This window comes from Mirounga leonina, unplaced genomic scaffold (genome assembly GCF_011800145.1).
Source record: "Mirounga leonina isolate KUSES-001 unplaced genomic scaffold, KU_Mleo_1.0 Mir_151, whole genome shotgun sequence".
Classification (NCBI taxonomy): Eukaryota; Metazoa; Chordata; class Mammalia; order Carnivora; family Phocidae; genus Mirounga; species Mirounga leonina.
Window position 1 is genome coordinate 73,539,023 of NW_023270377.1, and position 26,069 is coordinate 73,565,091.

At 37.1% G+C, this 26,069-nt stretch overlaps 1 long non-coding RNA gene across 1 annotated transcript in view; it reads left to right on the forward strand.

Moving 5' to 3' along the window:
• The window catches only part of LOC118012433, a 30,611-nt gene extending 16,895 nt beyond the window's left edge, over nucleotides 1-13,716 (forward strand). Inside the window, exons 2-3 of the long non-coding RNA XR_004679707.1 lie at nucleotides 3,714-3,776; nucleotides 13,542-13,716. This is a non-coding gene — a long non-coding RNA (uncharacterized LOC118012433). The remainder of the gene's footprint in view (nucleotides 1-3,713; nucleotides 3,777-13,541) is intronic.
• Nucleotides 13,717-26,069: the final 12,353 nt, after the last annotated feature.

Genomic DNA, 26,069 nt, shown 5'->3' on the forward strand with positions numbered 1-26,069 from the left:
CTTTAATCCATTTTGAGTTAATTTTTGTGAGGTGCAAGATAAGGGTCCAATTTCATTTTTTTGCATGTGGTTATCCAGTGTTCCCAGCACCATTTGTTGAAGACACTAGCCTTTCCCCATTGAGTGTTCTTGTCTCCCCTGTCATTTGTCAGTTGACTTTATATGTGGGGCTTTATTTCTGGGCTATTTTTCTTTCATTGGTCTATGTCTATTCCAGTACCATACTGTTTTAATTGTATAGCTTGGTAGTATAGTTTTAAGTCAGGAAATGCGATTCATCTGGTTTGTTCATTTTTTTCAGGACCACTTGGCTATTTGGAGTCTTTTGTGGTCCACACAAATTTTAAGATTGCATTTTCTTTCTTTTTTTTTTTTAAGATTTTATTTAGTCATTTGAGACACAGAGATAGAGAGAGCATGAGCAGGGAGAGAGGCAGAGGGAGAGGGAGAAGCAGGCTCCCTGCTGAGCCAGGAGCCTGATGTGGGACTCGATCCCAGGACCCTGGGATCATTACCTGAACCGAAGGTAGATGCTTAACAACTGAGCCACCCAGGTGCCCAAGATTGCATTTTCTATTTCTGTGAAAAATGCCACTGGAATTTTGATAGGAATTGATTTGAATCTATAGATGGCTTTGTGTAGTATGGACATTTTAACAAAATTAATCATTCCTATAGGATGAAAGAAAATATTTGCAAATCATATATATTGGATAAGGAGTTAATATTCAAAATATATAAAAAATTCATACAACTCAAGAACCAACACCCCCCTGCCCCTGCCAAATAATCCGATTAAAAATGGCAGAGAAACTGAATGGACATTTTTCTGAAGAAGACATCCAAATGGCCAACAGGTACATGAAAAGATGTTCAACATCACTAATCATCAGGGAAATGCAAACTGAAACCACAACTAGATACTACCTCACACGTGTCAGAATGGCTATTATCAAGGAGACAAGAGATAAGAGTTGGTGAGGATGTGGAAAAAAGGGAAGCCTTATGCTCTAGAGGTTGGTGGGAATATAAATTGGTTCAGCTACTATGAAAAACTCTGGATGCTCCTCAAAAAATTAAAAATAGAACAATATAATCCAGAGATCTCACTTCTCAGTATATACCCAGAAGAAATGAAAACAGGATATCAAAAAGATGTCTGCAGAAGAGGTATCTACACTGCCATGTTTACTGCAGCATTATTCACAAAAGGTATGATATGGAAACAATCCAAGTGTCTGTCAATGGATGAATGGATAAAGAAAATTTAAAAAAAGAAAAGAAAATATGTGAAAGACAAATACCATATGATATCACTTACATGTGGAATAAAAAAAAAAAAGCCAAATTCATAGAAACTTATAGTAGAATGGTGGTTACCAGGGAGTAGGGAGGTAGGGGTGGGGTGGGGTAATTGGGGAGATGTCCCAGGGTACAAACTTGCAATCAGAAGAATAAATTCTTGAGATTTAATGCATAGCATAGTGATTAGAGTCAACAATATTGTATTACATACTTCAAAATTGCAAAGAGACTGAATTGTAAATGTTTTTACCACAAAGAAGAAATGGTAACTGTGTGACTTGATAGAAGTGTTAGCTAATGCTAGATGGGTAGTCATATTGCAATATATAAATGTATCAAATCAACATGTTGTGCTACTTAAATTCACACAATGTTACATGTCAGTTATATCTCAATACAAAAACTAATAAAAATAAAACAAAATAAATTGCATATGATAAAAGATCTAATTACATACAAAAATTTCAACCTAATTTTAAGAAGAAAACATATGTAAATTTTGTCTTTATATTCTTCAAGAAAGTAACTCAGAAGCATGTTAAAATGCCCTACAGCTCTATCTCTTACTTGATCTTTTGCAATATCCTCATAAATGCTCTTTCTGTTTTAGCCTTTGTTTTCATCCTCTATAATCTATTCTCTGTAGTGGAGGTAGAACTATCCTTTAAAATTAAGTCAGATACAGTGTTCAAAATCTCCCAGTTGCTTTTCACATCATTGCCCACGAGGTTCTACCTGGTTTGATACCTGCCTCCTCTCTGACCTCATTTGTTTCTCTCTTCCTTTGCTCATCCACAAGGCCTTTGGCCTCTGCCATTCTGCCATTCTGCCATTCTTCACACACGCTCAGCAGGATCCTGCCTCACTTGCTGTTTCTCTGATTGGAGACCCCTCCCTCACTTCCTTCTGGTGTCTGATTAAACGCCACTCTCTCAGAGAGGCCTTCCTCAACTCCTTTATGTAAAGGAGCAGGCCCATATCCCCCAGCACTTTGATTCTATCTCCTGCCTATCCTTTGTACAACATAGGAATCATCTCATATTTTGACAATTTTTGTCTATCTCCTTTTGCTAGATTGTATGCATTTCTAATCCTTTTATATCTCTGGCTCCTAGAAGGGAGTCTGACACAGTGTAGGTACTTAATGATAAATAGATAAAGGGAAGAATTTTTGACTATATAAAACTTGAAAAAATTAACAAAAAGCAAAATAAGCAAAGTTGAAATGAAAGACCAACATTAAACTGGGTAAATTTATTTTCAACCTCAATCATAGAAAAGGGTAATTTAATACACAAAGAGCTCTTTGGAAAAGACCAATAATACATATATAAATAGAAGAAAAAGTAATGATAAAAAATGCAAAAATAATATAAGGTTTGCAAACCCACTAGTACTCAGTGAAATGGAAGTAGAAATACCATTTCTCACCAGTAAGATTAGGGAACATTAAAAAAATGTGACAATCTGCAGGGTTGGCAAGCGTTGGGGAGGATAGAAACACTCAGGCAGTCTTGGTGTCAGGGCATGGTAAACGAGATTGGAAGGCAATTTGGAAATATTTGTTAACATTTTAAATGTGCATCTGTTGCACTTTTAGAACTCTTTATAACTGAAAAACTCAAAAGAGTACACAGCATTTACATGACAAAAGTCCATTCAGTTTCTTGAAATAGTAGAGACATGAAACCAGTCTATATGTCCTAATGATAATTCCATTCCCTGGCATAGCATACAAGCATATTTATCCAATCTCTGTTCAAATAGCCTCTACTGCTTTCTTTTTCTTTTTCTTTTTTTAAGATTTTATTTATTTATTTGACAGAGAGAGAGAGCACAAGCAGGGGGAGCAGCAAGCAGAGGGAGAAGCAGGCTCCCTGCTGAGCAAGGAGCGGAATGCAAATGCATTCTGGGACTCTGGGATCGTGACCTGAGCTGAAGCCAGACGCTTAACCGACTGAGCCACCCAGGCGCCCCCTTCTTGATCACCTTATCTAATACATGCTCCAGATTTTGTCTTGTTTCCCAATATGTGAGGAGCACTTCAGTATTTATTAAAAGAAATCTATCAATACTGTCACGAAAAGATAGTCATAACACGTTGTCAAGATTAAAAAACAAATCACAGGAACCTGCAAGAACATAAACCAATCTATGAACAGTGATTTCTTTAGAGGAGTAGAATGGAGACTTCGCCCTTTTGCTTTATCTCACACTCCACTGCTTGATTTAATTTTTACCGTGGAGCATGTGTTTCCATGACACTTTAAAACATCCAAGAACAACAAAATGCTGACATCATCTTTAAAATAGTTGGCTACTTGTACTGACTGCTATCCTTTAGCAGTTTCCTGTTGGGGTTGGTGTTTGGAATTATAACTTTATTGCATTACATTTTCTCTCTACAGAATGGGTGCGTGAGGGAGAACACGCATGGAGGCATAAGATAGGACATACGAACGTGCACAAAGGTATATGCCTGGGAGATTTGCTTCTCACTCTAGCTCCCCTTGGGAGGTGTGGGGCACGTGGGGATCAAACACAGAGGAATTGCAATATACGCAAGGGGAGGGAACACCCTCATTTTTCATTTTTTACTCTTACAACAAGCACCCCTCCCCATCACCACGAAAGCAATACTTTTAATAGAGAATATGGCGGCTAGCAGCACGTGTCCAGTATTCCAGTGAGGCTCTGTTAGTTGAGGGGACTGGCATTACAACCCCTGTTTTCTCCATATTGTTATTCTGTACTAATCTTGGTGAAACTTATTTTGTATTGGGACACACTGTATTTTCAGACAATTTTTAAATATAAAGGATTTCCTGTGAAATTTTCATCATCCTTCATAGATACTCATGGCATAGTCTCTTAACTTCTTACTAGGACTAAACAGGACTTTTGGAATGTCCTTCTGGTGTAAAGCTGGATTTGAAATCTATAACAAGACATGGAGTTAGAAAAGGTAGATAAGAACTCTACCTCATGTCTTTCGAGTACTATGACTGTTACTAATACTAACAATAGCCATTATTATTACTAGCATTTATTGAGTGCTCAGATTATGCCAAAAACTATTCCAGATGGTTTATACATGTATAGACTCAATATATGTAAATTATTTAGAAGTGTGGTTGGTGCATATTAAATGCCCACAAGTATTAACTACTATTATTATATATAAAAAGGTGGGGGGGGCGCCTGGGTGGCTCAGTCGTTGAGCGTCTGCCTTTGGCTCAGGTCATGATCCCAGAGTCCTGGGATCGAGCCCCGCATCGGGCTCCCTGCTCCGTGGGAAGCCTGCTTCTCCCTCTCCCACTCCCCCTGCTTGTGTTCCCTCTCTCGCTGTCTCTCTCTGTCAAATAAAATCTTTAAAAAAAAAAAAAAAAAGGTGGGAACTATTATAATTGTATATTGGAGAAAACCTGAGGCATTAAGTTTCAGGAAATTGCCCAAGGCCATGCAGCTGACAAATGACATTATCAGGATTTGAACCAAGGCAGTCTGACTCCAGAGTCCATTCTCTTAACATTAATTCCATACTTCTTTTCAGTAAGAGAAATCTAACATGTTACACTGTGTCATGTAAAAGATTCATATGATTTGATCCTTAAATTAGATGGGGGCAAGAACACTGAGAAAAATTGGTTCCTTTGTTGTATCTTGCCAGAAAATTCCAGAGAAGTCAGAACTAGCCACTCTAAACATTAAAAGAAATAATTTGAACCCAAACTTAAAAAGCATTCTTCTGTGTGGTGTAAGAAAGTAGATTTTAAGTATAACAGAGCTATGTTGCACAATAGTATGTGATTGAAAAGGAAAGGACTGGAGTTTTTTAGGCTGGTGGATTGTAATTACCTAATTGGAATATTAATTCCTTTTGTCTTCCTTTGAAGGATGTTTCATCTTTTGTTTTACTCCTTGGTGGTACATCCAATTACTGAAAGCAGGATGTGCCGGTAAAAAAAAAAAAAAAAAAAAAAAAAAAATCCACTTCCCAGCATTGAGGAGTAAATTCACATCTACTACTAATTGTTGTCATTGAAACTAAGTACAACACAGAGCCAAAACAACAAATGGTAATGTTAATAATTAAAAGAAGAAGAGGGAAAAGAAGAACAATCTCCCTATATTGTGTAATAGGAAAAACAGGGAAAATACGTTTCAGGGCTTAGGCTTGCTTCCCCAGAATTGAGACTACTAAAAGGGGAGAAACTTTGGAATGAGTTAGTTGGACTTGTCGGTTTCATTTCATCTTACTTTGTGAAATGTAGAGGTGGTACAAGGCTCATATATTTACTGGACACTGCTCTGCTGAAAATGCTGAGGTCTACATACCCACCGTCCATCTGAACTGCAGCAGCATTACTCACAGTGGACAAGTTCTCCCTTTGGCATGTTTCTCTAATGATAACAGAATCCTTGGTATAAAACTTAATGCACCTATTGCAGTCAAATGTCAAAGGAAAAGAAAAGAGGCCATTTTAGCATTTTGGAATAAAGTGTTGAAAAATCCTTCAGAAAAAAAAAAAAAAACTATTATCTAGCTATGTATCTATCTATGTATCTATGTATCTATGTATCTATTATCTATCTATCTATCATCTATCCATCTATCTATCTATCTATCATCTATTGTCTATTTATCTATCTGGTAGAATCAAAGACTAGATCAGACCAGACCATACCATACTTTCAATGAAGTCTACGTTTTTATATTCTAGTGAATAGTAGAAAATATGCTCCAATTTTAAATCTATATACAAAGAGGTTCCAGAAGCTCCCTCATGAACTCCAATGGCAAGAGGTACAGGAAAGATATTTACTTAATGTATTTATTGATGTTCTACAGTTCTACAACTGTAGAGAGATGATTTTACTTTATTGTTTGTATTGAGATGCTGCTATTTTGAAGGAACTAGAGCTGTCTCAGGTATTCTATTTAAGTGCTCAAACTCTCCCCTCCCCAGGTAAACAAAAAAAGACTTTTATTAGAGAATTCTCTTTTGAATTTGCCAGATTTTAGATTCCATTCTGTGATTCATTAGTCAAACCTTTTCTAAGCATTAGAGGTTTTGTTTTCTTGTATGTTTCCGGATTGTATATTTAACGATTTCAACTCTATCTCTCTCTCTTTTTTTTTTAAGATTTTATTTATTTATTTGTGAGAGAGAGAATGAGAGAGAGCACATGAGAGGGAGGAGGGTCAGAGGGAGAAGCAGACTCCCCGCCGAGCAGGGAGCCCGATGCGGGACGCGATCCAGGGACTCCAGGATCATGACCTGAGCCGAAGGCAATCGCTTAACCAACTGAGCCACCCAGGCGCCCCTATCTCTTCTTTTTAATGAGTGCACATGAATATCTTAGATGTGAGATTTTCCATATGTAGGGATTGTGTCTGTTATTTATTCTCTACAGAAGCCAGTACAGTTCTTAATACGTTTTCTGATGATGATGATGATGCTGACGAAGGGAGGAAGATGACACCAGGTTAAATGTGGCCAAATATTTCCAGAATGAAAGATGCTGGCTTCAGCTTCTGCTCTCCTTATATTAGGTGGGAGAAGCAGCAGTTGAAATCATGGTATGCAAGTCAAGTAGCTGTAATTGCCAAAGGTCAGGGCTGGTCTTGGTAACAAAGACCCTACCTTTAATTTCATTTTAATTAATACTTGCTAGATTTATCCTTTATAGGTATCCCAAGATCCTATTTCTGAAATCCAGTGCTTTTGATAACCCTCTAAACTTTGTGACCTCTTAAAATTCAAGAACTATGCTTTCTTTACATCACCCAAAGGACAAAAACATGAGATTAATACAGTAGCATATCTCTCTTCTGAATGTTGTCAGTCCATTCTTCTGGACTCCTGTTGGGTTATGACTGTTCAATTAATTATCCATCTAATTGCCCAGGCCATCAGCCCTTATTGTTTCCACCTTCCCAGTGGCCACAATACCAGTCAGGATAGGCTAGATTTACGCTATAATGACTAACAATCCTAAAGTCTCAGTGGATGTGTCAGTTTTCCACTGCTGCTTACAATTTACTACCACTCAGTAGCTCAAAACAACATATATTTATTATCTCACAGTTTTAATAAGTCATAAGTATGGGCATGGTTTACTGGAATCTTTTGCTTAGGATCTCACAAGACTGCAAACAAGAGGTTGACCTGGTTGCATTCCTTTCTAGAGGTTGGAGTCCTCTTCCAAGTTCATGTGGTTGTTAGCAGAAATCAGTTTCTAAGATTGTGACACTGTGGGCTCAGGCTGTTTTGTTAGGCGTTGGTAAGGGGCTGTGTTAAGGACCTAAGGCTTCACACAGTTTCTTGCCACATTGTCCTTTCTTTGGGCTGTCCATACCAATGCAACTTTCATCTTCAAGGCCAGAAAGAGTCCCTCCCCTGCAGTCTGTTGAGGTAGAGTCATTAACAATGTAACATAGTTATGGGTCTAATGTCCCCTCATCTTTGACAGATAGCATCACCTATTCAAGGTGTTGACTGTCTCCTCCGCTTTGCCATATTCTATTGGTAAGAAGCAAAACACAAATTCTGCCTGCACTCAAGAGATTATGCACGGTTGTGACTCATAAGGAGTCCCTTTAGGCTGTGCCTGCCACAGTGGTTTAACAGATGGAGGGGTTATTTCTTATGCATGCAAAATTTGTTGTAGTTCTGAGTAAATATACAGCGGTTTTCCTCCAAGTAGAGATGCAGCCATCCAGGCTGCCTCAATCTTGTGACAATTTCATCCCAAGTCAAGATCATGATCACCACGCAAGGGAGCAGAGTGGTGGAGTCTCACACCAACAGTTAAAATGATCACCTATCATTACCCAGTGGCCAAAACTAGCCACAAGTCCCCACCTTACCACAAAAAGATAGGACGTGCAATCTTCCCAAATGCCTGAGCAGAGAGTAAACGGGGTATGAGTGAGCAATCCTGGTTTCCACCACAATTATCCTAAGAAATCTTCCTTAAAATTTTTGATGGTATGCATATGAATTTATTTTATTATCAATATGCTTTATATGGACTGACGTGTGTGTCTTCAAAGTTCATTGTCAAGTTCTAACCCCCACCGTGACTGTACAAGATAGGTTTTTAATTATGTAATTGAGATTAAATAAGGTCTTAAAGGTAGAGCCCTAATCCAATGACTGCTGTCCTTATAAAAAGAGGAAGAGACACCAGGGATGCACAGGCATAGAGAAAAGATCATGTGAGGACCCAGCAAAAAGTTGTCATCTGCAAGTTAAAGGAGAGAGATCTCAAGAGAAACAAAGTCTGCTGACACCTTGATCTTGGACTTCTAGGCTCCAGAACTGTCAGGAATACATTTCTATTTTTTGAGCCACGTAGTCTAATATTTTGTTAAGGCAACTTTAGCAAACTAATACCACACAAAAGAAAAAGAAATGTAATTAGCACAATATTTAAAGTTTTATCATTCACTTTTTTGCTTATTGATTTGGATGGCCATCTTGTGAATCATATGTTTGTTTGTTTTTAAATTTCCATTTTATAGATCAGTAGACAGAGATTCTGAGGAGGAAATATAACTTAGGCAAAGTTACCCAGTTAATAAGTGTATCAAACTCAGTACATTGTTTACTTTGTGTACTGGGGCAATTGAGATTTTCAGTAATAAGTCATCTCAGGCAAAACTGGTTATTTAGGTAGCCTATAAAAACATTGGCTTTTGGGCATAAAGAGATATGTGAACTAAGCTCTCTACCTTAGGTTTATTAAGAGTTGACCCATGGAAACTTCAATTTAATTGAAAATTCCCATACAGCATTAATTTTAGCAACCATAGCTCCAAGTTTAATAATGCAGTCAAATTTCCTAGTCTTAGAAAACAATATTTGAGGCAACTAATGGTAGCAACAACATTTTCTGGTGCTAGGGTACATATGTTAATAGCCAGGTGTCTATGAATGGAATATTCAGGGATCTCAGTTTGGGTAGCTTTTGCTAGTAGGATTGTAAATATGACTGGGGGAGTGAAGAGATTATTGTTTAAGTAATAGGGAAATTCCTCCCACCCTCATTAGATGTTTGGTCTTGTTAAGTGCACTCTTCCACAATGTGGGCAATCACTAGTTTCCATGGTACATTTAACATAATTAATATATGCATTTGTATTTGCAAGGATCTTTCTTTTTTCCTCCTTGTTCATGACATGAACCTTACCTTTATACCCGTCTTCTTTACTGGTTACCCACATCTGTCCTTAAAATATACATTTGTTCATTGAATATTAGAGCATCAAATTTGCTAAAACTCATTAATGGGTCATAAATAATGTTTTTTCTCTATCTCTTTTTCCTATTGTCCGAGATAGTTTAAACTATTTGCTTAATTTCTTTGTGTTAATACACATATTTAGTGTTACTTGGCTACAGTTTTCGTGAGAATTTTCTAATAACCCTACAGCTTAACTCTCTATTTATTTTTATTTTAAAGATTTTATTTATTTATTTGAGAGAGAGAAAGAATGAGCAGGGGAGGGGCAGAGAGAGAAGCAGACTCCCCACTGAGCTGGGAGCCTGATGCATCCATCCCAGGCCCCTGAGATCATGACCTGGGCCAAAAGCAGATGCTTAACCAACTGAGCCACCCAAGCACCCCTAGCTTAACCCTTTAAACCATCGTTGCATCCCAATCTTATTTTCTTTGAGACTTGAATCTTTTTTGTTAATTATGACAAAAGTTCATTTTCTATTCCCCGCCCCCCATCATCACAACTAGCCGTTCCAAGTCACTTTGGTGTCTGTCTGAAGATGTAGTTGGCTATATCCCATCCCCAAATGTCAACTGCGGCCACAGTCCAGTATCATGTTGGAACGCCCAGCAACTTTCTTGCTTCGATGTGAGCTGAGGACAGTCTCAAATTCAAATGCACCTCAGGCTGTCCCCAGAGAGCTTCAGAAAGTGGTGAGCTGCTATTTCCAGCTAAGTCAACGGGGGTGTGTGTGATAGAGGGTTTGCTTTAGGTTAAGAGACTGCTGCAGTGTTAATAAAAACATATGCAAAACTGCACACGCAGTCTTTGTTTTTTCTTAAATAAGAGCCCATTAAAAATAACTATATGATAATTAATGAGGAAGGAAAGTACTACAGTGTAGATGGTTTGTCAATATTGTAGTTAGGTCATTCATCTGTGGAGCAGTGATATTCACCTACTTTCTCCTTTGTTTCAGAGATGTAGTTAATATTTCACTTCTTGTTTTAGACACTCTCTCAAGCATTATTTTAAACAGGCAAACAGGGACCACTTCCAAGATAAAGAAAGTCACCATTCTTTGATGATGAATTCATAATGAAGGGAATCCTCATTCCAAATGGACTTCTGTAAGGCACCATTCCCCTGAAACTAATGTTCCTAAGTATGTGCGGAAGACCAGTTAATGAATGTTAAATTAAGTTGTAACATACTTAGAGACATGGGCAATGTTTATGTGACACTAGTTTACTTTAAAACACTCCCCATTGACCTTTACAAAAATAATACAATAGCAACTTGAGATGAATATTTACAGTAAGTGGAAATAGTTTGGAAGTGCTAATTCCCAAACCGCTGTTTGTGAATGTACTGCTTCCTTGATCTATATTTTCTTAGGCTTCTTCAGGCAGAAGCAGGCCAGACTGCCAAGTTCAACAAGACAGTTTCTTACTTGAGAACGGGCAGTCCCCGCAGTACCGAAAAGGTAGATAGACATCAAGTAGACCAGGTTGCTGAAATAAAATCACTGAATTTGTCATGATGGTGCCTACATAGAAACTACTAGCTACATTTGAAAAAGGCCTGGAAATATGCAAACTCTTAGACAATATATCGCTTACGTGAAAAGCCTGTAAATAGTAATAGTTGGTCATTTTATACAAAAATGCTTTCTAAAAAATTCGTCCCATTTGGTGATGAATGTCTCAGCAGCATCTTGTATCTCTCTATTCAGGCCTTAATGTATTTGTAAGTTGTGAAGGAAATATTTTAAATCAAAGCCGTAAAATAAGCATAGTTAGAGAGCTAACATGAGGATTTTTACTTCATTTACATTCATTACATATTATGAGTTTAATTACCTTCCTCAAATAATACCAGTATGAAGGAAGGATGCTGAAGAAGGCGTACTTCTATGATGATTTTATTGATTGTGACTGATGGATGGCATCAACATTTCATAGTGAAGAATCATGGTTTTGTTACATCAGGAAAATTAAATTGGGAGAGTTATTTTCTTTCCCAGTGATAGTGGCAGTTAGAATATTTCACCTGTAATGAGATGTGTGCGTTATGTGCCATCGTGAACCACGGCTCAGCCATTAAATATATGTAAATGAAGAGAAACACAAGAGAGCCCGGGCATAATAACGTGCAGAACAGAGAAATGGATCCTGGAAAGTGATTAATTTATTTGATGATGCCTCAAGTGAGGAATTTTAGGTCACAAATGAAGTGACAGAATGACAAATTACCATTTTAAAGAATTTACTGGGCATCATTACTGAACAATTGTCAGGTAGTTTATGGTGGCTGAGAAGATGGTATAAATATAGATCTTTTCCTTATCTGAGATGAATTATTAATCACCTTTTTAAAAATCTTTGTGAGTGATGGTTGGCTGTCTGATTGGAAATAATGTGTTCTACAATTTTAACTAAATCCTAATATGATATGTAACAGGAATCTTTACAATTAAAGTCTCAGTGGAGAGTGGTAGGAGGTTTACAGTCAATTGCAGTTTTAATGTGATAGAAGAGGATGAATCCACTCGCAAATTTCAATAGATTTCCTTAGGTATATCATCCCTGCTGTGATGTTATTCAAATGTTTACAGTTTATTTTCATTTGAAAAATGACATTCAGATACTTAAATTGTTTTCCTTGGTTTATTAGTTAATGAAAATGAAATTCTAGTAATTACTATAGTTTTGCAGCCTGCCACATTATTTAAAGCGAAGTGACTCCCTTTGTCAGTGGCATTATAAATGTCATCTTCTTGTGTTTTGTTCAATTTTTGTTTGCTTTATCTATGTTATGTCCCTTCTCTGTCTATATGTCACCGTGTCTAATACCAGTACCAACTGGAGTGTGGAAGACAAAGTTAACGATTTGAAATAAAGACATTTTCCCAAGTTCGTTTTTTTTTTTTTTGTACATTTTGATAATTAAAGCACACACTAACCTACTTTGTACCCAGCACTAACCATTCCAGAAATAAAAACAAAACTCTGTCTTATGAGGTACACTGAAAAATCCAAACACATTTTAAAAGATCTGTTTGTGTCAGGTTGCTTAAGACAGAGTTCATAAATTTATTCATGTCTGATCAGCTTCTTAGATCAAATGTATTTACTATTGCAAAGTGTTGTTTTTTTGATAAGGATTAAAGACAGGGGTTGTTTTTTAAACAGTGTATGCTAGTTATCTAACAGAGTAGAAATGTCTAGAGAACTATCTTTGACAAGCTTGTTCCTAAAGCAAGCAAATAGCAGTTGCTGTTTTGCTTTTTAGACAGGAAGGCCCTAAAAAACTCATCTTTCACCTGGAAGAAAACTTGAGATTTTGCTCCTTTTGCGCTATTATGTGCATCTCCTTGTTTTAATCTTGATTCATTCTGAGAGTACATGAAAAATTTAAATAAGTATTCCCTGTGTTACCCATGACATCTTACATTGCTGAACTGGCAAAAAATTTAAATTTTGAATGTACATGCTACTTTTTAAACTCATTTTGCTTTTACTTTCCCACCACCCCCACCCCCCAACATGGGTGGTAGAATTTTACTGAATCTTTCTGCCACTAGAAAAAGAAAACTAAAAGAATTGTTTATAATTTCAGGTCCAGTCTCTACATGGCATGCTGAGTTTAGGGAAATCTGCGAGCTGCTTTCCTTTTCCACACAAAAGACACTTAGGTTTCCCTGATGTGCATAATGGCACGTTTCAGGTCAGTCCACTCCAGCATTTTTCCATTAGAGATGACCCTCACCTTTCATTTTTCTTTTATTCTTGCTTGCCACAGAAAATATAAACATGCAAACAAATGAATGAGGGCATGCCCCTCTAAGGAAAATTCAAATCCTGGATGAGGTGCTAGAGAGAGACTGGGCTTGTTTAACCTAGCACCGTTCGGAGTGATCAAGAGTGTATCAGAGGGGAGAAAAACTGTTGTATGTGAACTCAGCCCTTCTGCCACACTTTAAAAATCTTTCGTCTCCTTCCAGGTTACATCAGCTGTCAGAGGGAGTTGCAAAAATCCAATAAAGATGTTTGACTCCGAAGAACTGAGAGTGCGATAAAGAAGATTCCAAAGTAAAATAGTGAAGAATAGATTTTAAATGAACTTACAGGCGCCTGGGTGGCTCAGATGGTTAAGCGTCTGCCTTCAGCTCAGGTCATGATCCCAGGGTCCTGGGATCGAGTCCCGCATCGGGCTCTCTGCTCCTTGGGAGCCTGCTTCTCCCTCTGCCTCTCTCTCTCTGTGTCTCTCATGAATAAATAAATAAAATCTTAAATGAACTTACAGACATGGGAGAGGAGATGCTTTATGCAGTCATAAGATGAGGATTTTTGTCTTTTTGCATGATTCAAAACGAGGATAGAGGAAGAGGAACATTTGATTAATTGAAATGTCAATGATTGGTCACTGTGTGCCAAGTGTATAGAAAAAAATACAAATATGTTGACTGTGCCCATAACAAACTTACTCACTGAAGACCAATTGGGCCCCCAAAGATGTCCAGACACTTCTTGTAATTCTGTAAGCTGAGATTTCTGAGAGTTTTATCACACCAAAATGATTTAATTATGTTCATTTCTGCTCTTTCTGTCAAGGTTGGTTTATTCCAGAAGCAGTGCTTCTCTGACTGCCTTTTCCCCTCCAAATTCTCGCAGTGGCATTCGTCCTTCCAAAGGGAAATCCAACCACATAGCTCCAGACACCTTCTCCTTACTTCCTAGTTCCCCAACACGTTGCTATAAAAATTTTCAAACACATAGAAAGTAAACATCCACGTAGCCGCTACCGAGATTCTACCATTGAGATTTTACTACACTCATTCAATCAAACATCTAACCATCCATCATCAATCTATCTGGTAATTTTTAAATGTATTTCCAAGAAAATTATGGACATTATTACATTTCCGCTAAATACTTCAGCGTGTCATTCATTAACTGAACTTAGTATTTATTTTTGTGTTTTTTTTTCTCTTGAGCTAAATTTTACACACAATGGAATATATACTTGTTGAGTTTCAATAAATGCCTACACTTGTGTAACCCAAACCTCTATCAGGATGTAAGACATTATGATCACTCCAGAAAATTTCCTCATCCCCTTCCCATCAATGCCCTACCTCCTGCCCCAGCAGAAGAAACTGCTGTTCTGATTTTTTTACAACAAAAATTAGTTTTGGGGCACCTGGGTGGCTCAGTCGTTAAGTGTCTGCCTTCAGCTCAGGTCATGATCCCAGGGTCCTGGGATCGAGTCCCACATCGGGCTCCCTGCTCCGCGGGAAGCCTGCTTCTCCCTCTCCCACTCCCCCTGCTTGTGTTCCCTCTCTTGCTGTGTCTCTCTCTGTCAAATAAATAAATAAAATCTTTAAAAAAAATAGTTTTGCCTATTTTAGAACCTCCTATAAAATGGAATTATACACAGATGGCTGGGTGGCTCAGTCAGTTAACTGTCTGCCTTCACCTCAGGTTGTGACGGGGTCCTGGATCAAGTCCCACATCAGGCTCCCTGCTCAGTGGGGACCCTGCTTCTCCCTCTGCCTGTTTGTGCTCTCTCTCTTTGACAAATAAATAATTAAATAATCTAAAAAAAAAAAAGGAATCATACGAAATGTACTCCTTTGTGTCTGGCTGCTTTTACTATAGAAATTTTTTTTTTTAATTTTTTTTTTTTATTTGACAGAGACGGACAGCGAGAGCAGGAACACAAGCAGCGGGAGTGGGAGAGGGAGAAGCAGGCTTCCCGCGGAGCAGGGAGCCCGATGTGGGGCTCGATCCCAGGACCCTGGGATCATGACCTGAGCCGAAGGCAGACGCTTAATGACTGAGCCACCCAGGTGCCCCTAGAAATTTTTTTGAGATTCACCCATGTTTTAGATACATCAGTAGTTTTCTTTTTATGGCTGAGTAGTGTTATATTCTCTGAATACACTGCAGTGTGTTTATCCACACTCCTATTAATTGACAATTGGGTTAATTTCTAAAGTTTTGTAGTATTATATTTTTTATTTTTCTATTGGGTCATTTTGAATAAAGCCATTATTGGCATTCTTTCTTTGGACATGGATTTTTGCTTCTTTTGGGTAAATGTCGAATTTTTGGAATTGCTGGCTCATAAAGTGGACAGTTTTTTTGTTTTTTTTTTATTACAAAATCATTGTGCCAGTGTATATTCCATTCACAGCAAATCAAAATTTTGGTTGTTTTACCTCCTCGGCAACATCTGATGTCGTCAATCTTTTTATTTGAAACCACTTTGCATTTTTACTGTTTGTTTTCCCTTCATCTTTTCTGTATCTTCAGTCATTCTCTTTCTTCAAGATGAGGATAATGATTTTTTAAATCAGCCTTCAAACATGCTTTGGCGTGCTCGCTTCGGCAGCACATATACAAACATGCTTTGGCATTCTCCCCCTTAAAAAACAAAGAAAATAGGGCGCCTGGGTGGCTCAGTCGGTTAAGCGACTGCCTTCGGCTCAGGTCATGATCCTGGAGTCCCGGGATCGGGTCCCGCATCGGGCTCCCTGCTCGGCAGGGAGTCTGCTTCTCCCTCTGACCCTCCTCCCTCTCATGCTCTCTGTCTCTCATTCTCTCTCTCGCAAATAAATAAAATCTTAAAAAAAAAAAAAAAAAGAAAAGAAAAAAGATTTTTTTGACCAAAAATCTCCCTTCAGCTACCAAATGATTTCTCCAGTCTCCTTAACAACTAAGCTTCTCCACTTTATCAGCTAAGCTGCCTCTACTTTATCACTTGAAATTTCTTGACTTCTAGATGTTGGGGCTGCTCTTTAGCCTTTGGTCCTAGACTTACTAATGTTCTGGTTATTCACGTTATTCATTTTCTCCTTAGGAATCGTGTTTATTCCTATATTCAAATCAATCCCAATGCCAACAATTCACAAACTTATATTTCTGGCCTGAACTTTCCTTTGAGTTTCATCTGTCTACATGACATTTTCACATTTCTATGATTCTGATTGCTCAAAGTTACCATATCTGATTTTGATCTTGTGATCCTCCAACTATGCTGTTCCTCCAGGATTCTCAATCTTTGCTAGGATTATACATTTCTTCTTCCTGAGATTAAAAAAAAAAATCCAATAATTTTCAAACCCTGTTAAACAACGACATATACTTCAGAGAAAAATTAAAATAATCTAAAAGAAATACCTTAAGTATCTGATGTCTAAGAAGAAATTAAGCAAGAGTTAGAATGAATTAAAAATCTATTTACAAAGAAAAACCTATTTACCGATACTTAGTGGCTGTAACTAAAGTCATTCACAGTGGAAAATTTGCAGCCTTAAGAGATTTATATCATAAAAGAAGAAAAGTAAACATGAATGAGTTAAACAATTTAATTCAGCTAATAGAAAAGGAATAAAAGAGAAATCTCAAATAAATGAATGATGCAAGGAACGGCAACCATAAAAGAACAAAATTGAATTGATGTAAGAAATAAAACAAGTGGCAGCATCGAAAAATGATTTTAGGAGAAGGATCTTAACACTGTTTAAGTTGTATATTCTGGGGGCGCCTGGGTGGCTCAGTTGTTAAGCGTCTGCCTTCAGCTCAGGTCGTGATCCCAGGGTCCTGGGATCGAGCCCCACATCGGGCTCCCTGCTCGGCGGGAAGCCTGCTTCTCCCTCTCCCACTCCCCCTGCTTGTGTTCCCTCTCATGCTGTCTCACTTTGTCAAATAAATAAATAAAATCTTAAAAAAAAAAAAAGTTGCATATTCTGAAAAACTTAAAGTCTCTAGACTCATTTTAGAAGTGGAACAATATTATAGAGTAGAGCTCTCATCTGATAGAACTGATGTCTTTTTAAGAAGAGGTAGAGACACCAGAGATCACTCTCTCCACTTGTACACAGAGAAGAGGTCATGTGAGCACACAACAAGATGGCAGCCACCTACAAGCCAAGAAAAGAGGCTTCAGCATCTTGCCAGCACCTTGATTTTGGGACTTGCTAGCATCAAGAACTGGACCTGAGAAACAAACAGGGTTCTAGAGGGGAGGGGGGAGGGGGGATGGGTTAGCCCGGTGATGGGTATTAAAGAGGGCACGTACTGCATGGAGCACTGGGTGTTATACGAAAACAATGGATCGTGGATCACCACATCAAAAACCAATGATGTATTGTATGGTGACTAACATAACATAATAAAATTAAAAAAAAAAAAGAACTGTGAGAAATAAATTGCTGTTGTGTAAGCCAGCCAGCCGGTGGTATTTTGTAATGGCAGCCCAAACAACCAGTGCAAAGAGGAAAGAGTGAGGTATTTTAGTTGTTCCTGAGTGAGGGAAGATGATTTGGATATAAAACAATTTAACTGCAGAGGAGAAGGAAAACATGAGAAAACACACTATGATTTTTCCGATTTAATATCTGCATCTAAGAAATAATTGACAAGAGCCCTCCGAAATGTCTCTGAAACAGGTAAGTCATAGTAAAATCATCTGAAACTCTGTACTTGATAACTGCCAACAACTACACAAGGTGGTTACAAAATCTTCAGAAGATTTTAGACGGAGTGAATGGGAGAATCAGCTAAGCATTAGTAAATGAATTCCAAGGAATCAAGAGATTTTAAGTCGAAAAAAAAAAAGAAAAAGAAGTTTTAAGTGGGAAATTAGGTTTGCTACATAAAATAATATAACAAGGAGAACTAATATAAGATGTCTAAAACCTAATCTTGAAAATCTGGTACCTTACATGGCAGAAGAGACTTTACAGGTAAGATTAAAGTTTAAGACCTTGAGATAGGGAGACCATCCTGGATTATCTTGGGTGGGTCTAATCTAATCAATTGAGTCCTTAAAATAGAGAAACTTTCTTGACTGTAGTCAGAGAAAGGGATGTGATGACAGAAGTTCTTTAGAGACTCAGGAAGGGGACCATAAACCAAGGAATGGGTGGCTTCTAGAAGCTGGAAGAGTGATGAAAATTCATTCTTCCCTTGATTCTCCAGAAGAAAAAAAAAAAAATGTCAGTCCTGCTGACATCTTGATTTTAGTGCAACCATCTCAGAATTCTGAATTACAAAACTGTAAGATAATGCATTTTTTGTTGTTAAAGACAGCAAGTTTGTGGTGATCTCTTACGGCAGTAGCAGAAAACAAATACAAATTTTGTTCTACACATTTGGACCAGAGCAAATAAAATAAAGACACATGAAAGTAATGTAAACATGCCAAAACCTGCCACAGCACACAAAGAAAATATTTGTTCAACCATACGTCTAATATAAGGATGCTGGCTACTAAAATACCTATTAGTTTATAGAATTTCCCAGTATGTGAAAGAATGTAAGCGTGTGTGCTTTGTACATATGCATATTTAGACAAATACATACATAGTGATCAAGTGGATTAAAGGAGTTAATATTAGAAAATATTATCAGTCATTTCATTGCATCTCATAATAATAACAAACACGTTTAGCATTGTCTATGTGACAGGCGTCGTTTTAAGTGCTTTACATATATTAAGAATTTTAATCCTCGCAACAATCCTGTGAGGTAAGTAGTTTATTTTTATCCCGTTTTGCAGCTATGCAAACTAAGACAAAAAGAAGTCCAGAAAACTGGCCAGGGTCCCACAAGGTGGCAAGCGGTGGAGTAGGAGCTTCAACCTGAGTGTTGCAGCTTCAGAGAAGCTGCTTTTAAACTGTACCTGGAGAAGCTGAAGCACCACTGGATGTTGGTGCATCACGTTAAATACATGTAGTGAAATACAGATAAGGCGAGATAGCTTTTATTTATTAATTTATTTATTTTAAAGATTTTATTTATTTATTTGACAAAGAGAGAGCGCGCGAGAGAGACAGAGAGCAAGCACAAGCAGGGGGAACCGCAGGCAGGGGAGAAGCAGGCTCCCTGCTGAGCAAAGACCCGCCCCCCCCCCCGTGCGGGGCTCGATCCCAGGACCCTGGGATATGACCTGAGCCCAAGGCATCCGCTTAACTGACTGAGCCACCCAGGCGCCCCTATTTATTTATTTTTTTAAAGATTTTATTCATTTATTTTACAGAAAGAGAGAAAGCACAAGTAGGAAGAGAGGCAGGCAGAGGGGGAGGGAGAAGCAAGAAGCCTGATGCGGGTTTCGATCCCTATTATATTAGAAAATCTATTAGTATGACACAACAATTAATTGCTTAGAGGAGATAAACCACACTATCCTCTCTAGAAATGCCGAAGTGGTATTTTGAATTTATTTAGCATGCACTCTTGAATTTTTCAAAGTATCATTTTATCCCAGAAACTCCTTCCTTCCAAAATCATATGCTAAACTTTCTAAGAATACTGGTTAGTCTTCTATTTGGATGACTACTAAGTTTTTCCCACTATGTTCACCTTCTAGTACTTTTGGATGAAAGAGAGTTATAATAATTTAAACAGCTTGATCTAGTGTAAGAATAGTAAAATATTGATATTATATATTAATATTTTATATATGATAAGGAGTATTTAAAATCAGTGAGAAAGAGAGGTCTTTTCTAGTAAACATTATTGGAACAGTTGACTTAGCAATTTGGAAAATGCTAGAGTTACTGTTTTATCAAACATGTTATCCAAATAAGTCTTAGGTATATTAAAGATATATTAATAAAACAAAATTTGAATCATAACATCAGTAGGAAGAAACTATAAGCATCATTAGGAAGATAAAATGTCATATACAGAAGGATAAACAACCTTTTTAAATATACAAGAAGATGTGCAAACATAAGTAAAAAACATTAGTAGCTTTGATGACATGAACATAAAACAGAGAGTGTATGTTCATACCTAAATTAGAAGAACAATGATAATGCTGGGAGACACTGCAGAATATTTATTAATAATCTTAATATCAGAAAAGCTTCTACACCATCACCAATAGGAGTAAATTTTTTTCTTTGTGTAGGTAATTCATAAAAGATAGAATATGGAGATACAAGTGGTCTATAAATGTGCAAACAGTATTTAAAGGAATGTACCCCCAATTCACATTAGGATATGTTTTTTTCACCTCAAATTAACTACGTTTAAGAAAAAAAAAGAGAAAAGCTTCTCCTACCTAGTAAAGTTTGAATAAGTGAGGAGGCAAAGTACTGCACCCTAGATGGAGTGTAAAATAATGGTGGCTCAGTTGGTTAAGCCACTGCCTTCGGCTCAGGTCATGATCCTGGAGTCCCGGGATCGAGTCCCGCATCAGACTGCCTGCTCAGCAGGGAGTCTGCTTCTCCCTCTGATCCTCCCCCCCTCATGCTCTCTGTCTCCCATTCTCTCTCTCAGATAAATAAATAAAAAATCTTTAAAAAAATAAAAAATAAAATAATGCCCCATTACTAGCCAGAGGAAAATTTGGAAGTATAAACTAAAGGATCTTTAAAATATCTTTTATCTCATTGACCAATTTTAATTAAGGAAGAAAATTGCAACATATGTTACAGTAATTTCAATTTTAGAAATGGTCAAGAGGGCACCCGGGTGGCTCAGTTGGTTAAGCAACTGCCTTCGGCTCAGGTCATGATCCTGGAGTCCCAGGATCGAGTCCCACATTGGGCTCCCTGCTCAGCGGGGAGTCTGCTTCTCCCTCTGACCCTCCTCCCTCTCATGCTCTCTCTCTCTCTCATTCTCTCTCTCAAATAAATAAAATCTTAAAAAAAAAAAAAAGAAATGGTCAAGATACGTGACAATGTCCAGTTATGAAAATGCTCACCAAAACATAATTTATAATAGTTAAAATTGTATTTCTATGGTCAAACAATATCATATTGGTTAAATACACTGTGGAAAGTCTACAAAGGGATATCATGAAACAATTAAATGTAGTCTTTTACAAGAAGCTTTAAAGTCTTGGGAAATTTTAGCAATAGGTTTAAAAAAAAAAACATTGAATTTACCCCACAGTTATTAAGAATCAGGAAGATATGCAGATATTGTACATACATCTACACAAACCCCAGCATAGAACAGTCCCCCTTCCATTGCCACTGGATGAGATTTCTACCTGATCTTTTTCTCCTAATGACCTGGCTCAGCTCTTCCTCTCTCTTTCTTCCCTTCCAGGTGAAAGTCCCCTTCCCCTTTTCCCTCCATCCATGTCCTCACTTTCTCCTCAGCCTCTCTCCCTGTTTCTCTCTCTGTTCTCTCTCCCTTTCTCAAACTTCTGGGTACAAACTACAAATTCCTCTAATTCTTCAATGCAGAACATTTCAGTCCTGCTTTATTTTCTACCCTCTCCTTCAAGAACTTTGTCTTTTATACATATACCACATTCCAGCAATCTTCTCCCACAAAGCGACAGCTTTTTGGTATAAATTATACACTTTCCTAAATTTGAAAGACAGATGCCATGTGGGGTTTTTTGGGGAAAATATTTAATAGCATATTTTTCCTATTGCTTCTACATAGAAAACTATGCTAGAGCAAAAGTCACAAATGCAAAGAGATATTTATCTATGAAGATGTTCATCAGTTTTTTTATATAATGTTTATAATATATTTCTAAAAGATGAAGTAATCTAAATGTATTTCACTTAATTAATAGATGCATTTTACACCTTGCCATAATTACATTATATACTGTTATGTTATGTATAATTATATATAATAATATATCAGCATAGTGTAAATAAATTCATATTACTAGTAGTATATATAACATATAACAATAGCATATTAGTAGTATATGTAACATAACATTAGTGGTATATATAATGGTAGTATATATAACATATATATATACATATACACATACACATGGCATGAGTTAATTCAAACGGATCACCCAATTATTCTGGGATGGGCCTGGGAGTTTCTAAAACTTTTAATATTTAATATGATAATTATTATCAGTTAAGTGTGAAAAATATTAAATTACTTAATAAGATTAGCTTACATCTGGTATATAAATAGAGATGAGCTGTTCTGAGAGAAGTAGTTTCCAAATTTGGAGGAAAGGTGAAGTAGGTAATTTTAAATCACATGAGATAGGACTGAGAAGTTGGGAAGTGATATAGAGCAATGTGATCACAAAAAGAAACATGTAAGAACAATGTGAGAACAAAAAGAGAATAATACTTTGAAATGGAAGTGGTGCAAAAGAGATAAATGAAAAAAAGTTTTCGCGTTTTAATTTTTTTCTTAGAATGGTACCCTTTATTCCCCTCTTATTCTCTCCTGTTTATAATATCTCAACTAGTACTACAAGATTTATAAATTAGTCCTATTTTAATTGAAATCATCTACTGTGGGAAATCCTGGTCTTACCTAAAATTATAAATTTATTCTGTTTAAAGTACATTCTAAAGTTTGAAGAGTTCTTTTATCAACATTTGAAGCATGGTCAAGTTAAAGTTGATACCCTTACTACTTTATTTTACCACTTTATTTCAACTATCCTTCCCTCCTCTAAAAATTTGGGAATATGCGCACATGACTAGCTCTTTAGCACTCAACAAATATTTATCATCTTAATCACAAGTGCCATCAAATGACATGCTGTGTAACAGTATTTCCCTGTCATTTCTCTGATAGGCAGTGACGTTATCTGACTTTAGTGTCTCTTTAAATTTTACATTTCCCCTAGGGATGCAATAGCCAATTGTAAGGCAACATGACTAAATTAGTTAAGAGTGTAATAGAATGTCATAAAACCAAGTGAAAATTTTCAAATTTGGACTTCCCAGATAAAAGCAGAGTAAGCTGAAAACCTGAGTGTCTTAGGACCTGACAACAATTTGTTAAATGAGCTTAATCCTTCTCTGAAAGAAATGTAAAGCTATGTTCAATTTAGATTTCTCTATGTTCCTATGCTGAGCAAGACAACAATCATGGTTTGAACTATTCTTTTTTATCAGTGTTTATTCTAATTTACATTACATAAGTGTCCCTATAACTTTAAGCGAGCAGTTTAGTTCCTTGTATTTTATCCTAAGGCTCTAGGCAAATAGGCAAATGTCATTTTACAAATGTTCTTTGCAATAATGGTTATAATACAAACAAAAATATCATAAATATATAATAGTTTACCTTCTCCACTGGTTTACTAGAAACTGCACGTGTATTTAATTTTAGCTTAATTCATTTTAATTTAATTCATTAAATAATTCTGCACATATATTTATTGTTTTCCCCATAGAGTAAGCAATTATTTATAACACAGTGATGATTCCAGCTCTAGGTCTTGGCTAGTTTTTTAGCTGCCACATTATATCCCACTTCAACACTTAGTACCCTTCTGTGTGCTCACTGATATGAGGAATTCTTAATCTCAAGAAACAAACTGAGGGTTGCTGGAGTGGTGGGGGGTGGGAGGCATGGGGTGGCGGGGTGATAGACATTGGGGAGGGTATGTGCTATTGTGAGCACTGTGAATTGTGTAAGACTGATGAATCACAGACCTGTACCTCTGAAACAAATAATACATTATATGTTAAAAAAAAAAAAAAAAGAAGAAGAAGAAGATAGTCACGGTATCTTTTATGATATTGAAAACTGTATCAATTAGTTTGGAATCATTAAACCACTAAACTACTTTCAATAGCTTAATGGTCCTCATTTCTGTGATAATTGCTTTTGAATCATGTTTTTTCCTCCTCAAATTAGACTTCTTGTTTTGACACCATGTTACTTGCCCTTTTAGTTGTTTTTTTCTTAAATTTCTTCCCCCAAATTCTTCAGTTTATTTCTATTTTCTCAATTTAGTCTTCTTAATTTGTTTATTCTCATTCCTTGAACTACCACTTCCTTCCTTCATTTTTTTGGTAATCAAAGTTATCAGTACATATTGCTTGATTTTGTGGTGAAATACCTTTTCTTTTCATCATCAAATTCTTTTATCTCCTCTTTAATAGTCACAAATTCTACTCCCAAATCTCAATCTCTCTCTCTGTCTCTGTTTTTCTCTCTTATTCTCTCTCTCTCTCTCTGTCTCTCTCTCACACACACCCAACTATGCTTCTCATTAGGAGTTATGTACTTTATTCTGTAAAGTCAACTGATTTAAACATTTTCCCTCATCTGTCATCTTGAAAGAGAGACATTGCCTGTCTATTGTGAAATGTTTCTGTTTTTGCTCAATCACACTGATGCAGACACAGGCTGTATTATTACTTCATTTTGCCATATTAAGAATATGATGATTCAGCAATTTATTTCTGGTGGCATAACTTGCTTATAACAAAGCTGAAGTGAGAACCTAATTTTAACCATTCTTAACTCAGTGACTACTCCCCTCTGCATTTTTTTTTTTACTAATACAATAATTTGGAATTTGCTGTGGGATACTGAACAAACCCTGTAACTTCTCTGGTTTAGTTTCTCTATCTGTAAAATAGGTAGAATTACATTCCTTTAAACGTATCCACAATAAATAGAGTGCCATTTTACATATTTTATTTGCATTTGCACCAATTTATATTGTTTAACTGAAAGGACTCAAAAGACTCCGCAGTGTGTACTCATGAGAGACTGTAAGAACGGGAAAGTAGACAGCACACCAAGGGAAAGAAAGAGCAAGCAATCTGAGAAGAGAGGTCTGGAAACTTCTGGGCACAGTCCTTTGGGATCCTTCTCAGCCACATAGGGCAGGCTTCCCATTTGGATCAGGAAACACCAAGGTCTGTGCAAAGTAGCTCAGTTTCAAGGGAGCCCAAGCACACAACTGCAGAGGGGACATTTTGCCCTCCTGATCTCACATCTAAAACCAGTCTGGATAATCTTTTAAGCCAAGTACAAAACATCCATTTATACCTCCAAACTGTAGGTTTGTTTCCCAGCCTCACCCATTATGCAACTCCATCCTGACTCTTGGAACCAGGATGCCCAGTTGTCTCCTGTCCAGGGCTTCTGTGAGGATGGAATGAGATGATACATGCTCATGCTTCTGACAACCCTAACTTCAGGTCTTATTTTCTCTTTGGAGGTGAGAAGGATCACACCGAATTTAGCTATTAAGCAGTAGAGAAGAAAAGAACAATAGTATCTACTGGGCTGGATTTGCAGTCTGTCTCTAGATGTGCTGTTTCAAACAAACAAAAATGAATCCAAAGGTGTGAGAAAGGATAGCTGCAAATGGGAAAAATGCTTTTCAAGAGCTGAATTTTTTAGCTCTTAGATGTGCAGGCTTGTGATCCTGCAGAGGGAAATTTTCCGGTGTGTGTGTGTGTGTGTGTGTGTGTGTAGAGAAACAGTTTCCCACTTAGAGCTTTGAGTAGAAGTATAAAGGGAAGCCTAGATACCATATGTCTAAATATTTAAAAGTTACATATCAAAGTAACAAGCTGTAAAAGAAAATATGACTTAAACTCCTCCCTGAAAAAGGTACCTACAAAATTACTTGGATTTCCAGGTCATTTAGAACTCCATCTCATGTAAATAACATGTCCCTGGCCAGGGGTCTGTGTTTCTCTTTCTGCCAGGGGCTCCACCATTTTGCACAATGATAAGCCTGGCATGCATGTGTGTAGACACTCCAAACCTGGAAATCTCAGCTCCAGCTACTTAACCTAAGCCTGCAAGCAGCC